Source organism: Acipenser ruthenus, chromosome 11 (genome assembly GCF_902713425.1).
Source record: "Acipenser ruthenus chromosome 11, fAciRut3.2 maternal haplotype, whole genome shotgun sequence".
Classification (NCBI taxonomy): Eukaryota; Metazoa; Chordata; class Actinopteri; order Acipenseriformes; family Acipenseridae; genus Acipenser; species Acipenser ruthenus.
The window spans coordinates 22470917-22490058 of NC_081199.1; the positions used below are offsets into that span (position 1 = coordinate 22470917).

The 19142-nt window shown below is 37.7% G+C and overlaps 1 protein-coding gene across 7 annotated transcripts in view; it reads left to right on the forward strand.

Annotated features, from left to right (window-relative positions):
• The window catches only part of LOC117427115 (twist-related protein 2-like), a 31165-nt gene extending 26952 nt beyond the window's left edge, over nucleotides 1-4213 (forward strand). For 6 of the 7 annotated variants that reach the window (XM_059033459.1, XM_059033456.1, XM_059033458.1 and 3 more), the window contains one exon: nucleotides 281-823. The gene's annotated coding sequence lies outside the window, so the exon portion shown is untranslated. Of the gene's footprint in view, nucleotides 1-280; nucleotides 824-4032 lie in introns of those variants that run through there. The other variant, XR_004548198.3, reaches the window with a different exon arrangement.
• The last annotated feature ends 14929 nt before the right edge of the window (nucleotides 4214-19142 follow it).

Genomic DNA, 19142 nt, shown 5'->3' on the forward strand with positions numbered 1-19142 from the left:
GCATTTTGTGTTGTATTAACTGATATTCAAGATTAATCACAGTAAATTAATCGAGATTGCCAAATTAATCTGTGACCGCTAATTCAAAGTACAATATTAAGATAATACATAATATAGTAAATATGTTTACAACGACGTGTTGACTGACGTTAAAAAAAATATTAACAATTCTAAATATGTCAACAATCTAATAATCTGATATAGGCCTACAAGTGACCGTTGTAATGATCAAAAGTAAACAAAATGATTAACTTTTTTAATATGATTTATTTCTTTTCAGACTGTTTTTACTTTCTGAAGAAGATAAAAGGATTTATTGAACAACCTAAAGAACCTCAAAAAGATGGTCACGAGACTCCACAGGACAGAAGCTCTCGTGTCAGAATACTTACAAAAACAACCACCAACAACGACAACTACAACGACAAACCTAAATGTGTTGATGTCTCCTGCAAACATCTTTACAAATCCTGAAGAATTTAAATTTTTAATACCGGTATGATGATTCAGGAAAACTTCCACCTTTTTTGTATATATATATATATATATATATATATATATATATATATATATTGTACTTTTGTCTTGCTTTTGTTAATATAAATGTACAAACAAATCGAAATATTGTACATAACTATTGGTGTTTCTTGGCTTTCTTTCAAAAGGAACAATGCAATCAGAAAGAAACCCGAATTCTCAAAATATGCTGCATGGACGCTTGAAACCTTTTTTTTTTTTTTCCTCAGCTTTTCTATTCTGTAGTCTATTCGGGTTAGTATAAATGCTGCTCGTTTTTTTATTTATTAAAAATATTTTTTATCAAGCCAAGTGACTATTGTTATAACTTTTAAACAGTTTTATTATTATTGTTCTACGAACAGGTTTATTTTAAACATATTTCTTTAAACAAAGCCAGTAGCATTTATTAATTTATGTATGTATTTAAAAATGTTATGGTAAATACAAATCCAAACTGCATCAGTTGAAAGGAATGGACCACACGCAGATTATTACAAATCAAAATAATTTAGTTGAAGGATAATTATTTTAACGCCTTGTTTTAAGGTACATATTAATTGAATAATATAACATAATGTCTATCAGTTTGTGTTGTCTTTATCTAATTAGTTTCTCTTTTTTAATGTCTTCCTTATTTTCCCACATTAAAGGAATGTTTAGTGTAAAATAAGTCAGTTTTAGCTCGTGCAGTGCTTTAAAAAAGAAAGAACAAACAAAAAACAGCAAAACAAACTCTTGCTTTGCAATAAAGTCGGTGAATATTAGGTTTTTCTTTGGCTGTTATTATTTTTTATTGTGGAAAGAAAACGGTAGATAACTTATAAAAAAAAACTTCATTAAAAGAGCTTCATTAAGAGGCTGGAAACCCGAGCCTCGTACAAACCAGGGGATATAAAAGGGTTGGCTGCTTTTAACAAGTCATCGTTTAAATAGCCGAGCCTCGGGGTGAATTCTTTACAGTCGAGCAAAGGGGCGGAGTAACCGTAGAAATTTGGTCACGCTTTATTTTAAGGGCCGTTTTTTTCGTTTGTTTTGTTAGTTAACTGTCAATAAACAGCTAATAAACATGTAAATGTAGATTATTGATTTTCTGTTAACTGTTAGTTAATAATAAGAACATAAGAAAAAGTTTACAAACGAGAGGAGGCAATTCAGCCCATCTTGCTCGTTTGGTTGTTAGTAGCTTATTGATCCCAGAATCTCATCAAGCAGCTTCTTGAAGGATCCCAGGGTGTCATATTCAACATTACTGGGGAGTTGGTTCCATACCCTCACAATTCTCTGTGTAAAAAAGTGCCTCCTATTTTCTGTTCTGAATGCCCCTTTATCTAATCTCCATTTGTGACCCCTGGTCCTTGTTTCTTTTTTCAGGTCAAAGAAGTCCCCTGGGTTGACATTGTCTATACCTTTTAGGATTTTGAATGTTTGAATCAGATCGCCGCGTAGTCTTCTTTGTTCAAGACTGAATAGATTCAATTCTTTTAGCCTGTCTGCATATGACATGCCTTTTAAACCCTGGATAATTCTGGTTGCTCTTCTTTGCACTCTTTCTAGAGCAGCAATATCCTTTTGTAACGAGGTGACCAGAACTGAACACAATATTCTAGGTGAGATCTTACTAATGCATTGTAGAGTTTTAACATTACTTCCCTTGATTTAAATTCAACACTTCTCACAATATATCCGAGCATCTTGTTAGCCTTTTTTTATAGCTTCCCCACATTGTCTAGATGAAGACATTTCTGAGTCAACATAAACTCCTAGGTCTTTTTCATAGTTCCCTTCTTCAATTTCACTATCTCCCATTGGTTATAGGTTAGAAGGAATATAGCCTACTAGGGGGTCAGACAGACAATAGAAACACCTGCTAAGCACACGGTGTCAATTGCACCTAATGTGTGAATTACGCAGGTATAGTCCACTGAATTGGACTAAAATGAGTAGGCCTACACCTGCGAATCACGATTGCGCGTACCAGGATTAATCAGCACAGGTGGATCTTCTGCTAAATAAAACCAAACAAGATCCCGATTTCAGCGTACTGTAATGAGTGACCCCTGCTGGCCAAATAGGCACATTGTATGTGTGCGTAAAGACATGACTACAAACCCCGCTAGGGGGATTCCCCTTTAGCAAAGCTGTAGCGTGTCTGCCTGTAGTGCCGAGGGTCGGCGGTTCGCTGTGAAAGTAAAATTAAATAATTAATATTAAAGGCATTACAAGTGATGCCCAACTAGTGGACGACTCACACAGGATGTACAGTCTCATCGCTGAGTTCTGATAACTTTAGTGAAGTTAGCAAACAGTTCGCTATTCCAGCTCCAAATTATTCCAGTTTGCTATTCCAGCCTGCAGTTCGCTGTTCCAGTTTGCTATTCGCTACTCCAGTTTGATGTTTGCTTTTTTTCTTCAATTTTTGAACTGTAGATGAAAAAAAAAAAAAAACCCTGAAAAATCCAAAGAACAAACAATATTTTCAGTTTTCCAGTTTCTGAAAAAAAAAGTAAATCTATGGGGCAAATGTTCGGATCACTTGACTTTGCTTAAGTGTACAATTATTGTGCACAAAATAAATATTGTGGAAATGTGAGGCTCACCTCTTACTAACTCCAGTCTATCTAATCTGCCTGTCATTGAGGCTACAGACTGTGCAGCCCCCTGATTAGTCGCTGGCAGCTCGTACCGCTGTTTCCACACCAGACAGCCAATGGGAAGGCTCCCTGTCTGCTTGCAGGAATCATGAGCCTTCCTATTGGCTAAATGCACAGGATTTGAGGGCACCAGTAAACTACTATCTGCAGGGCCCAATCACAAAAAAGTAGACACACATCTAGTATAATATATTATCATTGATCTAGGGGAGGCTTTTCGGGTTTGCCCCAGCCCACATCACCATGGAACGTAGTTCCGCCCGGGGTATTTACACTGTCTACTTCCTGACCATCTTGTTATTAGGGTTTCCAGATTGCTATTCATTGCTGTGGCACCTAATGCGAAACTAATGACTATTACTTAAAAGTTGTTACATTAAAATCCACTATCAAATCATTGCATACAAGCACCTCTATGCTGTGTTTTTTTTTTTTTAATTCTTATATCAGAATAATGTGCCAGAGCCCTGGGGGAGGGGGGTATTGCAACAGTAACACAGGGACCCAATTACCACGTGCATTACACACATGCAATTACAATGTGGGACCGTTACTTTGTTAAACCCCTTGACAATTTTAAATACCTCTATTAAGTCGCCTCTGGCTCTCCTTTCTCGGCTATACAGATTCAGCTCTTTCAGTCTATCTTCATATGACTGACATGCTCTTCAATCCTGGAATTAATCGTGTTGCTCTCTTCTACTCTCTCCATTGCCTTAATGTCTTTCTTATGATATGGGGACCATAACTGGACATAATATTCTAAAGTGTGGTTGTACCAATGCATTGTATACTTTTAATATAACATCTCTAGATTTGAATACAACTGTCTTGACTAACATTCTATTTACCTTTTTTATAGCTTTTCCGCACTACCTAGTTGGCTTGAGAGATTCATCCACTACTACCCCCAAGTTCTTTTCATACAGAGCCTCCTCTATTTTGTTACTATTCATGCTGTACTTGCCTGTAATGTTTTTGCACCCTATGTGCAAGGCTTTGTATTTTCACATTAAATTTCAGCTGCCATGTGTCAGCCCAAGCTTGAATCTTGTCTAAATCTTTGTATTATTAAAGTTGCTGGTTGAGAGTTGGCGACCCCCCCCCCCCCCCCCAGTTTTGTGTTTGCAAATTTGCATAGTTTACTGATTGTCTTGGTCCAAGTCATTTATATAGATTAAGAATAGCAATGGTCCCAATACTGATCCCTGCGGTATACCATCTGTTAAGTTACTCCAGTTTGATGCTTGGCCTCTATGTAACACAATTTTTGTTCCTGGGTAGTAAGTGTTATTTCCTGATTGCTTATGCCTCAAAAGTATAGAAAATGGCTCTTATTCCCCACAAACTTTGCTTTTGTGACCAGGAGTGATATTTTGAAATTTACCTATTTCCAATGAGAAAACGGGCGAATTTGTGTCTTCGTTCACATAAAGTCAGAAAAAAACAACATATGAATCCAAATTAACATGTATTTATACTAAAGTAATACAAAAATGACTACAAAAGATTTAGAAGTGAGTAGTTTTTCGAGATTCATGATTATACTGTAAATCACTTTCACGAATCAGCCCCCAAATGTAGTCTCCCATCATGTTCTCGTTATACTGTCCTTCATTGACAGCTCATCCAGGAGCCTCAAAGCCGTGCTGCTCCATAATGGTAACAAGTACCCGTCTCTTCCCCTGGCTCACTCGGTGCACCTCAAAGAGGATTACAACAGCATCAAGACCTTGCTGGACGCCTTGAAGTATGATGAGTACGGCTGGAACCCCCGGAAGGTGCTGATGCCACCACTGCACATCAAATTGGGCCTTATGAAACAATTTGTCAGAGCTCTAGATAAGGAGTTGGCAGCCTTCAAGTACTTTCAAGACTTCTTCCCTAAGCTGTCTAAGGCAAAGGTCAAAGCCGGTGTCTTCATCGGACCACAGATAAAGAAGATCCTGGAGTGCAATGAATTCCCCAAGAAGCTCACTAGTAAGGAGAAAGCGGCTTGGAACAGCTTTGTCGCAGTGGTTCGGGGCTTCCTGGGCAATCACAAGGCCAAAAACTATGTGGAGCTGGTTGAGACTCTGGTGAAGAACTACGGCACAATGGGCTGTAGGATGTCCCTCAAAGTCCATATCCTTGATGCTCATCTTGATAAATTCAAGGAGAACATGGAAGCGTACTTGGAGGAGCAAGGCGAGAGCTTCCACCAGGATATAGTGGACTTTGAACTCCGCTACCAAGGACAGTATAACAAGAACATGATGGGAGACTACATTTGGGGGCTGATTCGTGTAAGTGATTTACAGTATTATCGTAAATCTCGAAAAACTACTCACTTCTAAATCTTTTGTAGTCATTTTTGTATTACTTTAGTATAAATACATGTTAATTTGGATTCATATGTTGTTTTTTTCTGACTTTATGAGAACGAAAAGACACAAATTCGCCCGTTTTCTCATTGGAAATAGGTAAATTTCAAAATATCACTGTCCTGGTCACAAAAGCAAAGTTTGTGGGGAATAATAGCCATTTTCTATACTTTTGAGGCATAAGCAATTAGGAAATAACACAAAAAAATTTGTTACACAGTGTTATCACTCTCTGCTTCCTATCTTGTAACCAGTTATGAATCATGCTGCTACTTTACCATTTATTCCTACTGATTTGCTCTTTAGATATAGCCTTTCGTGCGGTACTTTGTCAAATGCTTTTTGAAAAATCTAAGTAGATTATGTCATACGCACTATCCTTGTACACTCTAGTAGTCATCTCCTGAAAAATCTAGTAAATTTAACAAGATCTACCCTTCCTAAAGCCATGATGGCTGTGACTTATAATATGTTGTTACTATATAAATATTCCTCCATTTTGGTCCTTATTATAGTTTCCATGATTTTACATATGATTGATGTTAAACTTACAGGTCTTTTAGTTCCCAGAATTAGTTCCCGTGTTAAACTCGTCTCCATCATTTGGAGTTAACCAGGATTCTGTTATCCCTATAATATCATAGCTATCCACATTGACTACAGCTTCTAATTCTAGAAATGTATTTCTAATGCTTCTTGCATTTAAATGTAGGCATTTCAGTTTAGCTCCCCTGGCTCTTCTTCCTTCCACACCTACAGTATGTAATATCTGTTACATTCATGGAGTCAGTATAAGATTGGGCAAGCTTTTAGTCATTACGATCTTTGATGTAATTGAAGCTTATTCTTGAAGTTGTTTTTATTTATTTATTTATTTGATTAGCTGGCCAAATAGATATGGTATGAACATACTTAATCATAACATTTATTTGCACATGTTTTATGCAGACAGGTTTTAAAGTGCTTGCCTTCCTGAAGACTAACTGGTTTTATGTATAGATTTTGCAGTAACATTTGCATAACATTCGGTTGACCTCAGTGGTTTGAAAATATTATTCTTAATTATATGGCTTACACCTTTATCCAAGGCAACTTACAGGTGTTACAGGGCAATACAAGAACAATATTTAAATGCAGTAAGTTTACGGGATGTGCAAGGTATAAAATAAATACAAGATGCAGCAAGTTAGGATAAAACCTATTTATAAATAAAAAGATATAATAGGAGGCTGTGTGGTCCAGTGGTTAAAGAAACAGGCTTGTAACTAGCAGGACACTGGTTCAAATCCCAACTCAGCTGTGTGACCATGTCACTTACCTCCTTGTGCTCTCTCTGTGAGACCTCTGCTAAAATAAACAGATAATAAAAAAAGGTCAGCTATTCACTGCAGCGCCCCTACCGAAATATAGGTGATGGAGTACATCTCCCATGCCAAGTTTGGTGGTCCTAGGAGGTCGGGAAGTAGTTCATAAAAGCCGGTTAGCTATGCAGGGGTTCACATAATAGGTACGTATGCGCACCAATAAACACAGCAGACTTCCGTATTGTTATTCAAGACGCAAATGCGTACCGTCACTACATTTAACAGGAAAGTTTTTTTCATATTGGCAGCGAGGTTGCATATTACCTGGCATCCATACCTGCCTAACCTCCCGATTTTTCTAGTCTCAAGGTTTTCTGGGATCTGTCAACGATCTCCGGGTAACTGAGTTTATTATCGCTGACCCATAATTAAATACGTCCCCAGATTTTACTTAAAGCTGGAGGGTTCCATCATTAAAAAGTCCATCGGTGGTAGTGCTATCATTGGCTGCTTCAAGGTTTTATAAAATATAATGAAGAGCGATCGGTGGAATCACTCAAATTCATAACATGAATCATTTTCTATCAATGGACACTTGAAGCAACCAATGATAGCAGGGATCTCGATTTTGCTGTCCGTTCAAAGAGGAGGGATGTAGTTACGTCGACTGGCATTTTGAAAGCTCGCTGACAGGGATCCCTTTATGACGCTGCATATCGCACATGCGATTAGTAAAGAACGGTTTATAGGTTTGTCCTCATTATCGATCTAACTTGTTCCGGTCAGTTAAACCAGTGGTTTTCAAACTTTTCCACCTGACGACCCACCTTTTTAAATGTTAAAAAAGCGACCCACCTTTATTTGACTAATGATGAAATAAAGTACTTTTACTTAAGTCAAACTCACCAAATAACTGAAGGGATGATTGTGAGAGGACTGCGCCTGTTTCTTGGGCCGGTTGTACTTGAGCCGATCCTGCTCATGTGACGTACTGGGTTGTACTAAATAGATCAGCGCTGATCCTGAGCTCAGTTTCGGCTCAAAATCGGATGCAGAGTCAGATCAGAGCTTGATCGAATGTTTTAAAATGGAGACATTAAGACGAGAGCGTGCGTCGCATGATCGACAAAATTAGGTTTACTGCTTTTCCTTGCTTTAAATACATAAATAAATGCACGGGTTATTAAACTGAAACAAGATAAAACATCCAGTCTTTCTTAAGTTGTATGCACAGTACATGTTTGCATCATGTCCTGTTGCAGATTAGGCCTTATTATAATATTAATGTTAATTATTATTATTTTTTTTGATGTCGTTAGTACAACCAGCCCTGTGATTTATTCATGAGACAGCGCATGACAGTACTGTTCGTCAGTGCAGCGTGGAGTCTCTTTCAGGATCAGAGTTTAAGTTTTGATGAGAGACTGTAGGGGTCGAGCTCGTATAATCTGACATTTCCTTTTAGTTGGTTCTGTGAGCCCCTAAACCTCAGTTTTATCTCAATTAAACATTAGAAAATTCTGTGACTTCTGCATTGTATGTTGTTACTGGATAAACACAACAAAGTGCATATCGAATAGTTGCCATAAGTATGAATTACTTTCTGACAACAATATTCCAATATTTAGGAAAACTCTAAAATTATTTTGAAAATTCTGTGCCTATACTGTACTTTGTGTATATATGTGTGTGTGTGTGTATAATTATATATATATAAAATGTGTGTGTATATTGCTAACAATTTCGTGTTGGGCATAGGGTTTTTGCCCCTGACAGTGTCAAATGTTGTCAGTAAGTGGAAAAACATAATATTCAGAAGAAATGGTTAACATCCAGTTGTTTATTGATATTATGGCAGTGCATTTCAGGTATGATGGAAAATACTTTTTGTATTTTCAAAAATTGTAAGTCTTCTGATAATGAGTCATTAGATCAGTGATCCCCAGCCTTTTACCCAAGAGCCAAATATCACTTTAAATGGGCTTTAGTAATAATAGCCTATAAACTGCAGATGTTTCCCATAAATGGCAGTGGAAAAAACTACAAAATATTAAGTTGCTGTGAGAGAGATGAAGCAAACTTTTACTCTTTTATACATTAAATAAAATGACTGAAATTTAATACTACCATTTAAGTCAATTAGGTCAGTTTTAATGCCAATGAAAAAAGACCAATATGTAACTGAGATAGGAAGCTCATTAGACTGCATAATTGAAAAATCTGTGTTATTATTATTATTATTATTATTATTATTTCTTTCTTAGCAGACGCCCTTATCCAATTGTTACAAGATATCACATTATTTTTTACATACAATTAACCATTTATACAGTTGGGTTTTTACTGGAGCAATATAGGTAAAGTACCTTACTCAAGGGTACAGCAGCTGTTTCTAATTATCACCTGATGTCTTTATTTTTTCATTAAATGTTTAATGATGCTTTCAGTTTTTAATCACATAAAAAAAGCAGAAACACAAGTTGATGGTATTTTTCAATTTTCTGATCTGGTTTTCTGAAGAGCGGAAAACCTTACTGGGAAACCGCAAGCTTATAATTATAGTAGAGCTTGGGTAAGTTGTTTTTTTTTTTTTTAAATGGTGGAGGAACAGGGTGGGGAATACATTCACTTGAAAAGTAAAACAAGATATATCATTGTAATACCACTGTATAACCCTGCAGAAACACAACACTAGAAGAACCATAGTGTTAACTTTAGGATCAGATATCGCCCAGTAGTCCTGAAAAGGTAGCACACTGGCACTGACCTGGTATTTTTACAGCTAATAACAAATGGCAGCACCTGCCTTGTGTCATGTGGTTTGCCTGGCATGTCAGGAAAATGTAACTTAATTTTACAAATGCAAGAGAAAGTTTTGAAATAGAAACAATTTAAATATGAAATCAGGTTTTTAAAAGTATTTTTATACAATATTTTATTATATTGACACACAGTAGTACTGACAATGCACTGTTTATTGCACATTACACATTTTGCCTAAATACTTATTCCCCCCCCCCCATAGCTAAAAAGTTAATTGAATTTAAACCTTTAGGTTGAATTGCATTTCCAATGTAGCTGCAGTCAAATTCCAGAAAGCATCATTAGCCTAAAGAACGCTAGCCAAGCATGCTGTGGGCATGGCAAAGATCTATGGACGGATGGACAGTGGTTTTGGAGCAGATCAGTCGCTCTAGAAATGAGAGTGCAAGCGAATTCCTCCTGTGAAACCCAGGATTGTGATAGTAAGTTAGTGGTGGTGCGGATCAACGTGGTGGAAGGCAAGTCCTGTGATCAGGCACTAGTTTGGGGACTGTGAGGATGTAGTACATTTTTATTTGTTATATGAAAATCGTTCTTTGGTCAGGTCAGTTTCTGCAAGAGGGGGAGTGGTAATGTCTGCACTCAAAAAGATCTGTGATTTTAAGCATCCTACTTTTAATTTTTAGGCACCTCCAGTAACTGCAGATATTTCAATTCATACCTTTAGCAGTTTCATACAGGTTTGCCCAGCTCCTTTGAGCTTTGGGTACATGTTGGGTTACCAGCCCAACATTCAGGGGCAGCAGTGTGGAGTAGGGGTTATGGCTCTGGAATCCTGACCTTGAGGGTCGTGGGTTCAATCCCAGGTAGGGGACACTGCTGCTGTACCCTTGAGCAAGGTACATTTTACCTAGATTGCTCCAGTAAAAACCCAACTGTATAAATGGGTAATTGTATGTAAAAATAATGTGATATCTTGTAACCATTGTAAGTCTTCCCTGGATAAGGGTGTCTGCTAAGAAATAAATAATAATAATAAAATATGATATAAAATGTTCAATTTTGAAAGAAACAAGTAAACTTGTATTTTTAGTGTAAAACATGATATCTGGTACTACAGCTGATATTTTAAAAAATAAATAAATAAATAAATAAATAAATAAAAAGTCTGTTTACAAGCTATGCTTTCAGTTAGTGTTGTACTTGCTGGGCCAGTTTACGTGGAGGGTGAAATTGTCCCACACCCCTTCATCAACCCAAACCCACCTGGTGATTTTGAGCTTAATAGAATGCTTTTCAATGAACTCAAATGGATGCATGTTAATGCATTTGAATAGTGACGTGGAAACTTACCAGCAATGGTGGAGAAAATCAAGGCTTACTGTTTCATGGTCATATAGTCTGCGCCGGACACAACCAACCTTTTAGTCCATCAAGAATAATGGCTTTAGAATGCACAAATATTTTAGCCCAGTTTAGATAAACTCCCCAATTTAGATTGTCGAATTATGTTCCCTCATCGCAGCAATCCCCACAAGGGCACTGGACAACTGAAGGGTTTTGGAAGTCCTCACATCCTAGCCAGGTGCCTTTTTTATGTTGGAGAGTCCCTCACGATTTTGTCTCCCTAACCCACCGGATCGCCAGAGCCAATGCAATGCTCCCAGGGAAATCCCCATTGAAGACCAGTAACTTTGCACATCCAGTACATGAACCTTTTGCTCCCCTGACTGTATGACTTGCCCTGCACACCAGTTGGCTAAGCCTTTACCAGATGCCACTCAAGAACCTTCAATCCACCAAGACGTATATACAATGCCAGTTAATTAAATTACTGTGTGTGTAAATTAGCAGCCCTTTGGCTCACAGTGGAAGTTGTGACAATGTAGAGCACATCTTGTAGCGACTGTTGCCTACCAAATTTCAGCTCTCATTGCTGTTTATTCCCCATGAGATTAATAGCAGTGAGTCAGAAGAGCACAGTTGTAGTGAAGGTTCTGCACTTAGTTCCACTTGGCAGAGGATCACCTTGTTCTTTGAGTTGAGTGAGTTGGTTGGGACCTCTGAGAGAATATAAAATAGCAATGCATACAGTTTATTTTGTATTTTATTATTGCTGCCAACAATGGTAATTACTAATGATCAACATAATCTGTTACTGACAGTCCCTTGGTTGGCAGTTTAACCTCTGTTAACGCAGGCCCCAATGTCCCAAGTGGGATTATTATCAGCATTTGACACCCAGATACCCAGGATTACCACATTTCCAGATATATATATTGTTTCAGTTCTATGATGCTGTAGCATCTCTGAAGCAGTTAAAATGACTCTTTATCTATTTGTCTATCTATCTGTATATCATAATTTAAAAGTTAATGATCTGGTGTATTTACCATAGGTTAGCAGTTATTGAATGGTCTGTTAAGTAGGCAAGAAATCGCTGTGTATTAAAACAGTTGCTTTAAGTGAGTTTTGCAATTTTTGTATAATTTAAAAGAAATGTAATTACTACTACTGTATTCTAATAAAGTTACTGACACTTGCTTTGGTTTAACATCTTGATGCACGAGTCAAATTTGTCAATTTATAAATAGTCCATGTTTCCTTTTCTATTAAGTTCAACATAATCAATGGAACAAAAAAGCTACTCCATAAAAAGTTCTTATTTTGGAAACAAATCGGATGAGAACAAATAAAAGTTTTACTGTTTCCGACCAGAACACACACTAAATAAATAAATAAGGCTGGTAACCCAACATGTACCCAAAGCTCAAAGGAGCTGGGCAAACCTGTATGAAACTATGCTAAAAGTTTTAGGATGCTTAAATCACTGATCTTTTTGAGCTCTGTTAAAAAGTGCAGACATTACCACTCCCCCTCTTCCAGAAACTGACCTGACCAAAGAAAGATTTTCACAACTCTCAGAAGAAAAATTTATCTGTATAAGAAAAGGACTCCAGAAACAATAAAGTGGTTTCAAAATGTTGTTAATGTCATTTATGGAATTTGTATTGGCAAGACAGAAGACATTAAAACTGATTTCTGAGAAGTTTGGAAGAGTAGACATACACTGAAGTTCTTTGGGACTGAAAAGTATTACCCTTTGTGTACAGGAAGTGGTTCAGACAATGACATCCAATCAACATTTTTCACTACTATTTATAATGTTAACTTTCAGATTTATATTCTATTTATTGAAGATAACAATAGAGTTCAAGGACTGTGAGCGTCTTTGATGCATGTTAAGCATAGTTTCGGAGGAGAGCGCCCCAGCGCTAAGTCACATCCCTCAGGGTATGCAAATCCATTGCATTGACATTGCTGCTAATGCTGGTGACCAGGTAGCATCACAGCCCAAGCTGTTACGGCAGGAAAGAGACCCAGAGACCGAAAGCTGTGGATAATGCAGTGGTGCACATGTTTATTAACAAGACCAGTAACAAAACAAACTGGCACAAGGGCCAAAATAAAATGTTCAAACAAAATAATAAATCACTTGTAGACTGGGACTATTAGCCTTCACTACAGATACAAAACAATACAAAAATAACAGCACAACCCCCCCCCACCCCCACCCCCCCCCAAAAAATCTCCTCTCCCAAACAAAGGATTTTGCTTCTTTTCTATACATATGATTGCTTACATGGACAGATTTAACCTCATCCCTGCCAACCTTGCATTCCCTCACACACACAGGGTTTCTGCCCTGCCACAATGCTGTACTCTGCTCATTTATTTTTTGTTGTCCTTATTTTATTTCTTGCGGGTTTCCACGTCTGGTGTTTGAATAAGCAGCAACAGCTGGATTTATTATTGTCGATTTTGTACTACATCACACGCTGTCTTAAAGAATAACAGTCTGGCAGCCTTACTACCACTAAGTTACCCTTTGTCCAGCAGTGTTTATTATTTCTAGCTAACTTCTGCTTTAGGCCTAAGATTGTACAGTTTCTGCCTAGTTTCTAATGGCAACATCACAACCGCTGGTAACTGGTACATGTTGCAGATGGGTCTACAGTGGAATGTGTATTGTGGCTGGAGAATACCTTGGAGGGGGCTCCTGCAAGGCCAGAGCTGAGGCACATTTCCTAGGGTAGCATGGATAAACTTGCACTGTGACTAACTGGGGCATTTCTGTCATTTTTATAGATTTAATTTTCCACTGATCTTTCCTATACTGCAATTTTAAATACATTCATTATAAATATTGCAGTTTCACTCATTCCATTTTCACACAAGCTTTATTAGACACAGTGTACAGGTAACATGTTCAGGTGTGCCTCTTTACCTCATAGTAAAACTGGGAATACAATCAAATTGCTATGCTATGGGAGGCTTATTTCCATCCCTGCAAATCATTAAAAACATGTGACATAGGAGCTTAACAGACAAGTGTTCCTATATACAGGGTGATGAAAAAATAAATGTCCTCTTCAGATAAACACCAGAAAACAACGAATCCTGGCAGGCTGCAACAGTAGATCAAGGGAAGTGGATGGTGCAATTGACAACTTGTACCACATCTTTGCACTATGTTGATCTAAAGAGGACATCAAGCGCTCAATAGCAAATTACATACTTTAGCCACGATTTAGTCTTATTTGAAAGCAATAACACTCGACAGGGTGTTCAAATATGGTCCAGTGAACCATTTCTGAACACCATGTTGTGTGTTGTGCTTATAAAGTGCCACCTCCACCCCTAACAAAGTGAACTGGTTATCAAGTGAATCAGTCAGAGGGGTACTTAAAATTCCAAGCTGGCAGATATGGTGACATATTTACTATGTTATAAGTCTGTTTTGAAGCATCCAGGTAAATATGCTTGGGTACTTTCTCCCGTGACCTAAGCTGAAAACCATACCGTCCTTTTTCCTATGCCATTGCTACCTGACACTTTCCTCCATGGAGCGTACGTTTTCCCTAGAAAAAATGGTCTCTTGTTTTTAAGCACAGTGAGTTTTAAATATCTGCTACAATAAAAGGCTTCTATTTAGCTCCAACCCAGCCTTTCAATACCCCCCGTCCTTTTAAATTTTACTTTCAAAATAAGCAAAACCATAATGCAAAGTCTTGTAAAAAGCTGTGGGACTTTTATAAATCAGGTCGTTTGATTTGACTCCTGCTCACTTCAAAGCCAGGCTGCTCCTTAGGAACAAACCTCTTAGACAGCATTTTCCTCCCAACCTTTCCTTTGATCAATCAGATTTCAATTGGAGGGTTGGAATGAGGCAGGATCAACTTGCAGACTGGCCTTCATCCAAGTCAAGAAGAACTGCAAGACACTAATGCCTTGTTTCCACTGGTACAGAAAACTGATGCCTTAACTCAGGAATGAGTGCTTTTACATCTTTACATATCTATAACCAGATCTTTCTATAACTGATCCAGTTACCTTGTTTTTGATAACTCTGTAGATTCACTGAGTCACTATTATCACTGAGTCAGTAGACCTCTACTGACTGACAAATTATGACACCGGCAAGAAACTAACTGCAAGAAAGTCATTTTTGTCACCACCATCTAAGTACATCTCTGTCCTTGTGCGAGTGCAAACGAGTAGAATCCCTTCTTGTACCGCAACGAGTGCTACTCTAACTTTAATATTGATGATAGATGGGACCCTAGAAGCTTAAGAAGAAAAGGCTAGAATAGAATAAATAGAAAACTTGATGGGTCTGCATATGTTATCTGACTAGGTTGCAAGCTGTTCGGATTACCATCCTAAGTCAAATGCTGTAGACCCCACCAACATGCTGCATAATTTTAAAAGGGCAGCATGGATAGCAGCGATGGCAGAATTAAGTTTTCCAGTTTTGCAACGCATTCAGTGGCTTGAATGAGGATATCTTGTGACGTATGGTGTGGTGGTTGCAGGGAATATATATTGTATTCTGTATATATATTGTATTGAGGGTTAGTTCTTTTTCCCCTTACATTGTAATTGGATCCCACTTTTGTAAATCTCCGGCTGTGACATGTTTGTACAACAAATCATGTTCTCCTTCATTAGCACAGGGGTCACAGGGGTCACACAAGGTTGCACAGGGGTTACAGTTCTGATCAGCGATTTCACTTTTAAACAGGCTCTATTAACATACCTTTCACCTTTGATGCAAATTCTTAAAGTGCAATCTCAAAGTAGATTATAATAAAGGTTTGTGGCCTTTTCATAATTACGCAGATTGTGAAGGCATAGTGTTGCAGATTGAAATTGTTTACTCAAGAGCAGAGTCATTTTCAAAATGCTTTTTCACTGACTTTTCCCTGTTGTCTAAGTGATCTTTTAGCACTGAGATTTGCTGTTGTGAAATCCATGCACAGCAGATTAATCAGTTTACACAATACATAAGGAACGGTATGAACAAGTGACATTTTACATTTTTTCACTGGCCCTCCACCAAGCAACCCACAATAACATTGCAAAGAAAATGTGCACCTATTCAATACAAAGTATTAATTGTAGCCATGTTTGACTCAAACAAAGTTTAACTTTTCCCCGTTTTGTTTTTACAAAGGAGAACGTCAACGACCAAGCGCAGTCTCCTAAGTAAATTATACATTTGTCTTTCCATTTTCACAGTATCTGTTACTCTTTTATGTTTACATTATTTATTTGAAACAGACAATAATAATGAGAATGTCTTTTGTCACATCGTCTTTTATATTTTGAGACAGGGTAAAGATCATAGTGATGGTGTGTATCTCAGATCACACCATCACTGGTTCTTATTACAGTACAATTACTAAAATACTGTGTTTCATTTTTTTGTCAAGAGACTTTGCTGTGGTAATCAAAGTAATCTCATAATTAATTTGATGAGTTGATACTGTTTTTTTGGTTTGACCTCAGTTCAGGAGCTGATCTGAACACTAATGTATTTATAACAGTAAATAGGGGAGCACTGCTTGAAGGCAATTATTTCCATATTGCAAAGATTCTATATAAGGGGCAATGGTAACACAATGGCAGCTACTAAAATGTAATTATATACTATTATTATTATTATTATTTATTTCTTAGCAGAAGCCCTTATCCAGGGCGACTTACAATTGTTACAAGATATCACATTATACATTATTTCACATTATACAGATATCACATTATTTTACATACAGTTACCCATTTATACAGTTGGGTTTTTACTGGAGCAATCTAGGCAAAGTACCTTGCTCAAGGGTACAACAGCAGTGTCCCCCACTGGGGATTGAACCCACAACCCTCCGGTCCAGAGTCCAGAGCCCTAACCATTACTCCACACTGCTGCCCACTATATTTATTTTCTCTCATTTAAAGTTGCTCTTACTATTGATTTTATTGTATTTTATAACAGCTATTATCTATAATGTGATACTTTGTAAGTCGTCCTAGATAAGGGTGTCTGCTAAGAAATTATTATTATTAATAAAGTATTATTATTATTATTATTATTTATTTCTTAGCAGACGCCCTTATCCAGGGCGACTTACAATTGTTACAAGATATCACATTATTTTCACATACAATTACCCATTTATACAGTTGGGTTTTTACTGGAGCAATCTAGGTAAAGTACCTTGCTCAAGGGTACAGCAGCAGTGTCCCCCAGCTGGCAACTGAACCCACAACCCTCCGGTCAAGAGTCCAGAGCCCTAACCACTACTCCACACTGCTGCCCTATTAAGAAACAGTGGTAACTTTATAAAATTTTTGACATATTGAAATTGAAATTGGCCAAAACTTGATGACTTGTAATACTTTAACGTATGAACCAATGCATGCTCGAACCAATACATGCTCGTACCATGCCATGGTATCATTTCTGCATCAGGATCCATTGTGCTGCCATTGGTGGCAATGCTGTAGTCTACTAGAGTTTCTGTATGCGTTTTAATGGTATCTCATGGCAATTTTTCAATGCAAACCCCCCCCCCCCCCAACTGTAAATAAATCATGTAAGGGGGATTTCTGCCCCACACTAATAATAACCTTTAATTGTATAATTTAAAAATATTTTCCTTTGGATCCTCATTATGCCTGTAATTAAAGCAAAATGTTAGGGATGACTGTATTTAAACGTACCCAGCAATGTTTTCCTGATGTGAAGCACTGAAGATGAAATAATACAGTTTATTTTATAAGGGTATCCTTGCTGCAGGGGATCTGTGCGTAAGCCATGTAAATTGAGCTAAAATTAAACCATTTCAGAGGGGGTACAGTAAATGCTTAGTTTACTATTCAGGAAAGTTCCTCTGTATAATTTAGACCAACATAAATGTTGTACTTGGTATGGGAACATCATTTTTATAAACGGTACTATAAATTTGTATTTTGTTTTAAATAGTTACTCCCAAAAATAAATATAAAAACAAATTGGAAGCTTGTCACTGGTTACCCAAATACTTTACCTCAGCAGATTGGGCTGTATGCTACATCTATATATGCACATTGCTTCATCCAGAGGAAAATACTTCTGGTGCATCCACTGCCAAGAGCATCTTCACATAGACCTAATCACAAATCAAAGCGTTATCCCAAATCATAAAGTCACAATTTTATTGATTACAGTGATAACAATGATGGATCTTAATACAGCCACCACAGCATTTCTCAACTTGATTTTCTGAGACTGCAGCTCTTTATTTTATGTTATTTTTAAAATAAAGCGCCTAATTATTTTACCCCTGATTTTCTCCTTAATTTTAGAAAGTCCAATTACATTCCTTCACTGCAGCCTTTCCCCCACACAGCTCTGAAGAACTGAAGGTCTGTGGGTGTCCTTCGATCCCATAACAAAGCCAATTGTCTCTTTACACCCAGGAACTCAAGAGCGGATGTTGGTGAGCTACCAGCCTCTGTAGAACAAAGGCCAGCCCTGCAGGTGTCTGCTTGAGCTCACAAGGCCCCTGGTCAGTAGGGTCCGCTGTATCGCAATGAGGAGAACGTCTGTGATGGTTTTGCATCCCTAACCCATGGGAGTTCGAGAGCCAATGCAATGCTCCCTCTGGAATTCCCAGCGAAGACCAGCAACCTTACACAGCCAGGACGTGAACCTGCGCTCCCTGTCTGTATGCACGCCATGTGGACGTGCTTTTATCAGGTGAGGCATTGAGGACCCCTCACTGTATTTCTATTATATATTAATAAGGTCTGTAAATCACCCCAACCCCAGCAGGGTTAAAGCTCTGTTACTAATTTGATTAATAAAGTAGACTCCACTGTCTGATTGCTGTTCAGTCCCCCAGCAGGATGATCAGGAGGGAGCCTGGTGGGATATACTTGGGTGGTAACATGCAGCTGTGTGGTTACATCAGCAGTGGAGTTATTGGCACAGGATACAGGATAGTTAATATGTATCTTCTAAAAATGAATTGCTAACATGCAAGTCATATTACACGGCTACCTGTCAAATTAAAATTAAAATCCTTAGCCTCTTTTGTGCAGAAGTTAAAACACTGGCGTTTTAATAGTATATCCATGTAAGTAGAATTATAAAGCGGGGTTCTTTTGTTGTGTATGACTGCAGGCAGTCTTGATCTTTCAGGTCAAAATACATGTATGTT